Source organism: Ixodes scapularis, unplaced genomic scaffold, assembly GCF_016920785.2.
Source record: "Ixodes scapularis isolate PalLabHiFi unplaced genomic scaffold, ASM1692078v2 PGA_scaffold13__105_contigs__length_92229423, whole genome shotgun sequence".
Lineage (NCBI taxonomy): Eukaryota > Metazoa > Arthropoda > Arachnida > Ixodida > Ixodidae > Ixodes > Ixodes scapularis.
Genome location: NW_024609839.1, coordinates 63,171,722 through 63,181,829, shown reverse-complemented (window position 1 = coordinate 63,181,829; position 10,108 = coordinate 63,171,722). Strand labels below are relative to the sequence as shown.

At 47.2% G+C, this 10,108-nt stretch overlaps 1 pseudogene; it reads left to right on the top strand.

The window, feature by feature from the left end:
- Positions 1-2,979: 2,979 nt before the first annotated feature.
- LOC120846057 overlaps positions 2,980-10,108 on the top strand; it is a 30,422-nt pseudogene continuing 23,293 nt past the window's right edge.

The following is a 10,108-nucleotide window of genomic DNA, read 5'->3' as shown; positions in this document are numbered from 1 at the left end:
CGGTTTGGCGATAACCAGTGAAGGCTTCGGCGGAGCTTGAGCGCCTTCGGGTGGTGTTTCGGAACTGGAAGTCATGTCGGTGGGAGGTTGGCGACGTCTGCTTTGTGTGTCCAGGTCGGGGCCGATCCGCACCTCCACCAAAGAATGTTACGGTGAAAGATGCTTTATTTACAGACGATTAAGGAGGGTTGTAGGAGAAAAATGAGGTGGGTGCTTCGAACTTGAGGGATCCAGCGATTGGGCACTTCTTCCTTTTTCCCTGCCTGATTGCCCGTCTTTGTTTCCTTCCTCTTCGTAAGAATATATATATATATATATATATATATATATATATATATATATATATATGTATGTATATATATATATGTATGTATATATATATATATGTATGTATATATATATATATGTATGTATATATATAGTTCCTTAATTCTGCTAAGGTTTGAGGCCGTCAAACTGTGCATGCGAGGCCCGCTACGCCGGAATTCAAAACGAAACTTCTGAAAACTGTTCTAATCTACCACTATTGCTTAGAAGTCCAGGGTTGTGTTTGCTAAATTTTGCATCGTTTATGCCTGTCTGGTTTTCAACAGACAAAAAATTGACGTGGAATATTATTTCGACCGTTATTGGTAACTCTTTTCAAAACACCACCGGGTAACATATTCGGCCGCCATATTTTGGGCATCGCTTTTAGTGCGAGACTTGTGACTAGAACTCACTTCATATTCAGTATTGACGCAGCATTCGTGTCTAATACATTTAGACTCGCATCCGCGACAAGCAATGACGTAGCTCTCTTACTCCCTAGACACTTGGCCAAAATAAGGCGGCCTCGAAGACTAGCGGCACCATGGGTTGCACTTTTAAAAAGGCTGCATTTAAGTTTCTATTATTTTCTAAATCTACCAAGGCAATCCAATGCAAACATTTCTTGAAGAAATTTAAACAATTCAAAAGTTGCAAGCGAGTGTGAATAAATAAAGCTGAGGGGGAATGGTTTCTTTGGTGCAGCTTGCGAGCGCTATGCTCGTGGTCAGCTTTCAGTGGCATTTTCGACAGGAGGGTGCATGCACAGATATAATCGGCGTTCAAGCACGCGCACCCGTACATCTGACTGCATAGCCATAGGACGTCCACAAAACGCGACGACTTTACCGACGCCGTGCTGGTTGCAAAGTGATACTCGTTCACTTCGTTCGATTATGCTGTTTTGTGTTACATAGAACTCTAATCGAATGGTTTACTTTTTACGCGCGGGGCGTACGCTTTTCTTCTTGATTCGACCTCTTTCGAGCTGAGGTCACGGTCAAAAACATCGAAGCGTATTGAGTAAGTGCAGCCATCTTGAGATGTAAGCGATCACGCTAAGGACGCTGAGGGCAGTCCGCTCTACAACTTGTGAAGCGGAGCGCACGCTCACTCCGCTAACTATACGCTCCAACTCAGAGTGGGCCACGCATGCGCGTTGGGGAGGATACTTCTCTCAGAGCGTAAAGTAGAGCAAAGAGGGCTCATAAAAGTGGCCTACTAATACTCATAGATTACGAACGCGCTCGTCGTGACTTGTCCTGACACTGCCCATGTACACCTTTTCACCAGACAGAGCAGCTGTGCTAGAAACAATGGAAACGCGAAATTTACACAAACCATGCAGGGTCTCACCTGTGAGCACAGCTCTAGTTTCGCCAGGGTCAACCACCTATGTTTGTTCATGTCAGCGAGCAGGTGGCCGAACCTCTCGTTGATGTGACCCACGAGGAGGTTCACAGAACTGAAGAACACCGACAAGTTCCGTCCAAACGCTCATCCAAGTACGAACAGACGGTTGGGATAGGCCAGTCGAGGAAGAACCATGCAAATCGTCTCGCCAGATTGGCAACACCCTGCGCCGATCTGTCGGGTGCTGGTATTTGGAGGCCCGCATGCAGAACAGCCAGATCCTTCTTTAAGCAGGGTAGCTTCCTAAAGGGTTTCTTTTCTACGTTGGAAATATCCAGCAAACCGCGTTCGGAAAGGAAGCTTCGGCGCTTGATGGCACGAGGGATACGAATCATAGATTCGATGTCTCGCCAGCTTAATCTCGTTAGTAGAAGTCTCCTTCCTTGAGAACAGCGGGGATTCATCGTGCAGATGCCTTGCTATCCTTGAGCAACACTGTACTCGTACTACGCAAAAGGATGTACTCGCAATGCGCAAACTTCGTCCTTTTCTCTTATTTTTCTACTTCGAATAAGTAAATCTGTTTCAGTTTTAATTCGCGGGGAGCAGAAGCTACAAGAGCGAGTACCGGCCTTTCAGCGTCCTTGATAAGCACGCGCGCTCGTGCAGTGCAAGTACCGTTTAGAGCAACATGCTCATGCTTATACCTTCGGCTTCACTCGCACACAAAGTGGAACGATTATATTTATATTTTATAGCTTAATATTTCTTCAGGTGTGTGCCTACTCTTTTGTGTTCATTATTGTCGCCTTCGTTTTTACTAGATCTACAATCACGCTCCCTTTTACTCTCTTGGTGTTAACGCTTAGGTTTTTTTTGCCTTACTAGTACTATAAACGTCCACTTGTGGGGCTACGCAAGGAAATTTTTCGAACCGCTCAAAACGCTCTTACGCTGAAGAAAAACGCTCTACTAAAACGCGTTTTTGGACCTCCGCTTTCCATTCCGGCGAAGCGTGCCGCGCATGCTCAGTTTGGCACCCTTAGAGCGGAGCGGAAGATGAAAGCGGTCTACTAAAACTCTCTATTGTTTTAATTTGCGCCCAACTTAACGCTCGTCTCCAGACTTCCTCACTAGGGGGGATATCTGTAGAAGCACAAAAACGACGAGAAAGAAAATCGCTCCGAGACACTTGTGCCAAGAACCAGCGTTGATGACGCGATTCACGTGAAGCACGGGCACGGACCTATACTTCATCTCACCTTAGTATGGACTATTGTTAGCCGCTCGCGCTAGCACAGCATTCGCGGTTGGTCCATGCTAAGGTGAGACGAAGTATAGCCATCACACCGTTCCAACCACAAACCGCCCAGTGAACAATCTTTAATTATATATTCTTGTAAATATATAAACATCTTTGTTGGTTACCTCGACAAGCCCTTACATTTTGTAAGTAGTGCCTATTTCAGCGCAAGGTGCTCCCCAGTGCACACATTCTACTAGTAACGTTTTACATTGGTTCCGGCGATATCGAGGCTAACACCGGGCCCAATGATACCAAGCTTGATCAAATACTTGAAAAACTGAACACTGTCATCTCTGAAAATGCAAGGCACCAGAAAGCCCCGTTTAGTGGCACTAAACGGGGCGGTGGTGTTATCATCGCGGTCCCCAGGAACATAACCTGCACTGTGATGCCGTTGACTCGCCTCTTAAAACCCTTGGTGTTCCTTTCAAAATGTTATAGTCGGTGTTTGCTAACGGCCGCCTGATTCAGCCTGTGAATTTGTGAATGAGTTAACCAATATTTCCGAAAATATTCAATCAAAGTATCCACGTTCAGTGATCATTTTGGGTGGTGATTTTAATTACCAATGAATTGATCGGGTGCACCTTGATCTGTGTACCACCAGTTCACGGAAAGACGAATCTTTAAGCTTTATTAGTCTGTTGAATTCTTTTTCAGTTAAACAACTCGTCAATTAGTCAACGCGAGGTGACGCCGTACTTGACCTTGTTTGTACTTCCGACCCCGAAAACATGACCTTGCGTGTTATTGATGATATTAACGACCATAGACTTATTCGCTTCAGCTATAATGTTGTGAGAACGACGAGAGTCAATTTTAGAAAGGTCATTTACGATTATTCAAAGGCAAATAGTGATGCCATCAAAGACTCTTTGTCGAATCTTCTGGCGCAATATGTGAGCAAGTTCCGCGCATGCCCACTTGAATGGAATTGGTAATTTATAAAAAATAAAAACGAAGTAATACTGGTACGAAAAAATCTTATCCCGTAGTTGGTTATCACCCTAAGTGAGAACTGCCCCTGGTTTTCGTGAAGTGTAAAAAAAGTGATCTCGAAAAAGAAAAGACTGTTCAGAAAGCCAAATTTTCGGGTACGATGCATGACTGGAAATTGTACGAAGAGCGTGTACGTCTATGCAAGACCGAGACAACAAAGGCAAAATACATTTCTTTTAACCATACCTTTCCTAACATTATAAGAACAGATCCAAAAAAGTTCAGGCGTGTTGAAACCCCCCCCCCCCCCCCCCAAATAAAAAAATCCTTTTTTTTTTGCGGGGGGGGGGGGGGTTTAACACGCCTGAACTTATTTGGATCTGTTCTTATAATGTTAGGAAAGGTATGGTTAAAAGAAATGAAGTTTGCCTTTCTTGTCTCGTTCTTGCATAGACGTGCGCGCGAAAATTTGGCTTTCTGAACAGTCGTTTCTTTTTCGAGATCACCTTCGGGATAAAGTATTGACGTATCAATATTAGTTTTTTTTTATATAAATTACCAAGTGTATTCAAATGGGCATGCGTGGCACTTGCTTGCATATTGCGCTAGAAGATTTGACAAAGAGGCCTTAATGGCACCACTATTTGCCTTTAAATCATAAAAAATGACCTTTCTAAAATCAACTCTCGTCGTTCTCACAACATTATAGCTGAAGCAAATAAGTCTATGGTCGCTAATTTCATCAATAACACGCACAGTCATGTTTTCGGGGTCGGAAGTATAAACAAGGTCAACTACGGCGTCACCTCGCATAGACTGATTGACGAGTTTTAATTGAAAAATAATTCAACAGACTAATAAAGCTCGAAGACTTGTCTTTTCGTTAACAGGTGGTACACACATCAAGGTGAGCCCAATCAATTCCTTGGTAATTAATATCACCACCCAAAATAATCACGAAGCGTGGATACTTTGATTGAATATGTTAGAAAATATTGGTTAGTTAATTCACAGGTTGAATCAGGAGGCGAATAGCAAACAGCGAGTGTAACATTTTGAAAGGAACACCAGAAAGAGTCCCCCAAAGGGTTTCAAGAGGCGAGTCAACGGCCATCACAGTGCAGCTTGTGTTCCTGAGGACTGCGATGATAACACCACTGCCCCGTTTGGAAGCTCGGTCTTTACAAAATATGTTGAAATTTGTGTTGAGTAGTAATCCAAAATTTGGAGTCTTATCGGAAGGCCATGTTTCGGTTCCAATGATTTTTTCGGGTGAACAAGAAACGGTGGTGCCCGCTAGCTCATCCTTCTTTGATACAAGGCTTCTGAAATTCGCAAAAAGAAAAGAAAGAGGGCGGCCTTGCTACCCGGGGGCAACGGGTTTTGGGGGCTTGGGATTGCTCTAGCATCACTGCGGACGCTCATGTGCCGCGTCATTGGCTCTAGGCTCTCTCGAGACAAGTAGTACTATCAGTTTCTGAGTCATACATGTACAGTCGGGGACAAAAGTCTCCAGGACACGCGAGCTGCGGCTGAAACGCATTGCTCTGCCATCTGCCGGCGGGTCGACTGGTTTCGAGATCACACAAAAGCGCATGCGCGTCCTACTCTGTCTGCAAACATGTCTGTTTTCCCGCTCTTCTGTGGCACAGCGCCTAACTCGGAATCGGGCGCGGTGTACCGCCTCGGAGATAGCGCTGGCGGCTTACGAGCGTCTGCTACCCATTCCGAAACACGAAATACCGCCTGGGGCATTGCGCCGCATTTCGCCGTGTTAGCGCGCCTTGCTTTATAACCAGTTGATTTTATCGCTCAGTTGAGCTGCCGTGACTTCTTGCTTTATAGGTGGCATGTCAGTAAGCGCTATCTCCGAGGCGGTACCCCGCGCCCGATTCCGAGTTAGGCGCCGCGCCGCAGAAGAGCGGGAAAGCGCACATGTTGGCACGCACAGTAGGACGCGCATGCGCTTTTCTGTGATCTCGAAACCAGGCGACCCACCGGCAGATGGCAGAACAATGCGTTTCAGTCGCAGCTCGCGTGTCCTGGAGACTTTTGTCCCCGACTGTACATCAGGTTGGTCAGAAAAAGTTGATCATAAACCAAGTTTACTCTATCGTTTGCAGTTCGCACCGACTACCCGAAATCCTTTAGCTTCTTCCGAATTAGCCTTACCCTTGGCTAGTATAGTCCTCCTCGATCCAGTCTCGAGGACTGTCAGTCGACTTTAGCCTCGATGCCCCATAAAGTATTTCTGGCTTTCTTTTGAAGTTTAGAATTTTAACAATATTTGGCCTGTGAAAGCCTTCTCCCCTTTCACCAATGCGGTGTGCGCGTTCTATGTCACCGGCGTTTACCTGTAAATCGTCCGAAAATAAACTGCGCGTGACACGCTCTGTCTGGGACCATGACTCACTTCCTTCTTCAGGAATTTCTTTGACAAGCAGGTTGTTCCTATTATTTTGTATTTCAGCGCGTCTACAGCACCATGCAATCCATCAATTTCTTGCTGTTTTGAAGACACTTGCTGGATTTGTTTTCTCTTTTTTTTCTGTAATTACCTCGTTTGTGCGCCTTTATTCCGTTTGTATTGCCGCGATTTTGCCTACCCTCTAGCTTAGACACCTTGTCTGTTAAATCTCATATCCCCGACATGAGTCGGCTTACTTTGTCCATAATTTCTTTCTGATGCCTTGCATTTTCAGAGATGACAGCCCTATTGAAAATCGCTTTGAGGGGACTTCAGGAATTTTTTAAATGGTGTGAAGGGGACTTCAGGAATTCTTGAGATGTTTGAAGGGGGCACCGACATTTCCTGGTGGATTCGCTGTTACCGTCAGAGGCTCTCCTGATTGTCTGAAGTACACTTTACAATGACTTGAAATGTCTGAAGGCCTGTCAGAGCTTTTTAATGGGTCGGGAAAACCTTCAAGCTTCTTGAGATGTCTGTGGGGCCAAGGCTTAGGTGGAGAAAAGGCATTTCGCAGAATTACAACATAGCTACTACGTATTGTTTGCGAAGGGAAAAAATTAATTATATGGAGAATGTCGATCATGTGTGTGTACGGTCATATGTTTATTACTGCTCTTCTATCAAACACGAGTGGGCTCGTGGACCCGTCTGTCACTGGCCGGATGTTCGGTCGCCAAGGAGGCCACTACGGCGATGGCCCCCTACTGAAAAAAACCATTTGGCACCTATATGAAAATAAACGGGTCCATACCGGTAACAGTTTAACCATACCGGTCACCAGTTTGTCAAAGGGATCACCCGTGTGGCTCAAAGGGGTCCCTCGTAGGAGCCATAATGTTCACCTATTTGGACAAACAGGTCACTCATTAGGGAAACGGGTCGCTCGTCTGGGCAAATGGGCGACTCGTATGGGCAAAGTTGTCGCACGTTTGCTCAAACCGGTGACCATGTTGCACAGACGGGTTTTCGGTGACCGGCAAACTGTACCGGTTTAATCAAGCGGCTCTTCGGAGCCCGTTTGATATTAAACGTACAGATCGGCGGCGTGGGCACGCCTGTTTCAGCCGTGGCAGCCAATGTTTCGGGAAGTCTGGGAGCGCCGGTTCATCGATTTCAAATCGTCCGCGTAATGCAAGTAATTATATTTATATTTTAATTGAGTTGATGTTCGCTTACACTGCAACTAAAACTAACACTTTTTTTACGTAAACGCGCGACGTTGGTGAGCCGATAGTTTTGACAGAACTTTAAATTTTTGTCTATCTTTGTTTCCTCAATTTACTCATTCAGCTAGAATCTCTCGCGCAGAAGACGCGACCGCGTGAAAGAATGTACTTCTAGACTCCGTTTCACTTCAATTCAAGACGCAGCGAAGGTAACGCGCGAACACGCGGCTGCAAGAACATCGAGCATTGCGAGAGCACGCCCGCCATTGCAGCAGTCAAACTACGAGCTCGCGCTGAGTACTTTCTTCGCTCGGGCGCAAGCCGAGCTTCTGGCCGCCCCGTCACCATTTCCAGCGTTCGAGCGTGCTAAAATGCGCGCGCGCGCGCCGGCTTTCCGAGGCTACAAAAACTCGTCTCACTGGAATGCCCGGGGAGAGGGTTCGGTGCTGTCCCTGTGTCCTGTTCCTCCACCGCGCCTTCTCCCTCCTCTCTTGTCACCTATGTCACGTGACCCGCAGCAGCGCGTGAGCTACACGCTGATAAGCACCGACATCTGGAAGGGCGCGCCTGGCCGCCGCTTTTTTCTTTCTCTGCTTGTTATCAGTTGCAGTTCCAAATTCGCTCGTCCTACCTGCTTCGATCTGTCGCCTAACCCTGCGGTCTTATTAGGATGTCTCTCGACGACGTATTGGATCTGCATCAAAGCTATCAGTGTTCGAAAAGTCCTACGCGTATAACGGCAACAAGCGATTCTTCAAAGAAGTCGGTAATTCTTGCGGCTTGGTTGGGTTCGGCAAAGGACAGCTTGTGCGCCGCATCGTGCTGAAACTTCCAAGGAGCCGTTCCCTTTCGTTTGTGTTTATGTGGTTGTCCTGCTTTGACCGTGTCGATAAATATCGCGGATTACATCTTTCAAGTCCGCTATTATTATGGTAAGCGCACTGCAACCTACTTGTTGGCAACGATTAACCGTTCTTTTACGCGTACTCTTCCAGATTATCTATATAATTATGCAGTGTCGATTCTCGTGGCAGCCGGGAGAATAATTTCCCCGAAAGTCTACCTTTATAGTCTAGAATTACATCGATTCTCTTTTGCTTTGGAATCTTCTCAGTAGTATAAAAGCTTAGAGTGCCTCTCACATTTGAGAGAGGCACTCACAGCGCATAATTTGCCCATTCGAATGGCACGTTTTAACGTGTGGTCACGTGCCAGGTCGAACGGGCACCCGTATCAAACGGACACCTGTATCAAACGGGCATCCGTATCAAACGGGCATCCGTATCAAACGGGCATCCGTATCAAACGGGCATCCGTATCAAACGGGCATCCGTATCAAACGGGCATCCGTATCAAACGGGCATCCGTATCAAACGGGTACCGTTTCAAACGGGTACGCGTATCCCATAATCACGTTTGATCCAAACGGATCGACAAGTTTGCCACCCGTTTGATTCAAACGGGTCGACCAGTTTGCCACCCGTTTGAATTTCAAATGTTTTTTTTCAGTAGGGCCCATGTGGAGAATTGGCGAGGCGGACAAGCTTTGCTTGTTGCACGAATAATAATAAAAAAAGGGCAAGCCGAGAGCAGCTCGTTGCCGAAAAGCAGGGACGCGGGAGAGATTAAGAAGAGGAAGCGTCAGCGACTCGTCCCGGGGACCGGTTTTTCCGCAAGCGACGGTCCCCAAAAAGGAAAAAATAAACAGAACCATTTTGCTTTTCACCAGAGTCGGGCGTTATCTCTTTCTCGTCGTCGTCAAAAACACGAGCAGGCAACTCAAATTGCCCCCCCCCCCCCCTCTTTTACAACGCATACACACACACACACTGCGCTTCTCTCCGCCCGGCAATGGGGAGAGGGTGCAGAACCACCAGGGCCGGGCAACACGAGTCTCCAGTGGTCGGCGGGAGAGAGTGGTGTGAGGAAGCCGAGGAAACCAGGAGGCCGCTATAGCCATTTTCTTTCCACTCGTGGGCGATTTGCTTCTTACCGCCGTGAATATATGGAACGGACCGGTTTCTTCCAGAAAGGCGAGCATGCATGGCTTTGAGGACAGGCCCTTGGTCTGTTTAATCCGTGAGGTTTCTTCCTTGGTTCCGCAGGTGAACCCCAGTTCGGCGTTGGCCGCCTTCAGCACCACTCGAGCGCCATCGTGTTCAGCGCATTCAAGGAGATGGTGGCCGGTGTCGGCCTCCTCGCCGCAAGCCTGGCAGTCGGGATCAGCGTTTCATCCCAGTAGTGCCTGCGCACCGGGATCATGGCACTGTGGGTCCTGAGACGGTGGATGACGGCCGCTGTCCCGCCTTGTTCCTCTCGCCTCTTCGTCCGTCCGGCTTCGGAAGCATCTAGCAAGCGAAAAATACGACGAAGACGCTGCCCCGACGCCATCATGGCCGAAACCGTGACTGTGCTCAGGATTTCTCAGCGGTGACGGGTGCTGCTTGCGAGTTCGTGGTATTCGCTACACGCGCTTACTGAGACTGTATGTGTCCGTGAGATGCACCTTCTAGGTTTTATTAGCTGAACTACAGTACACGAGGAATTTACCCAGCGGCATTGTGA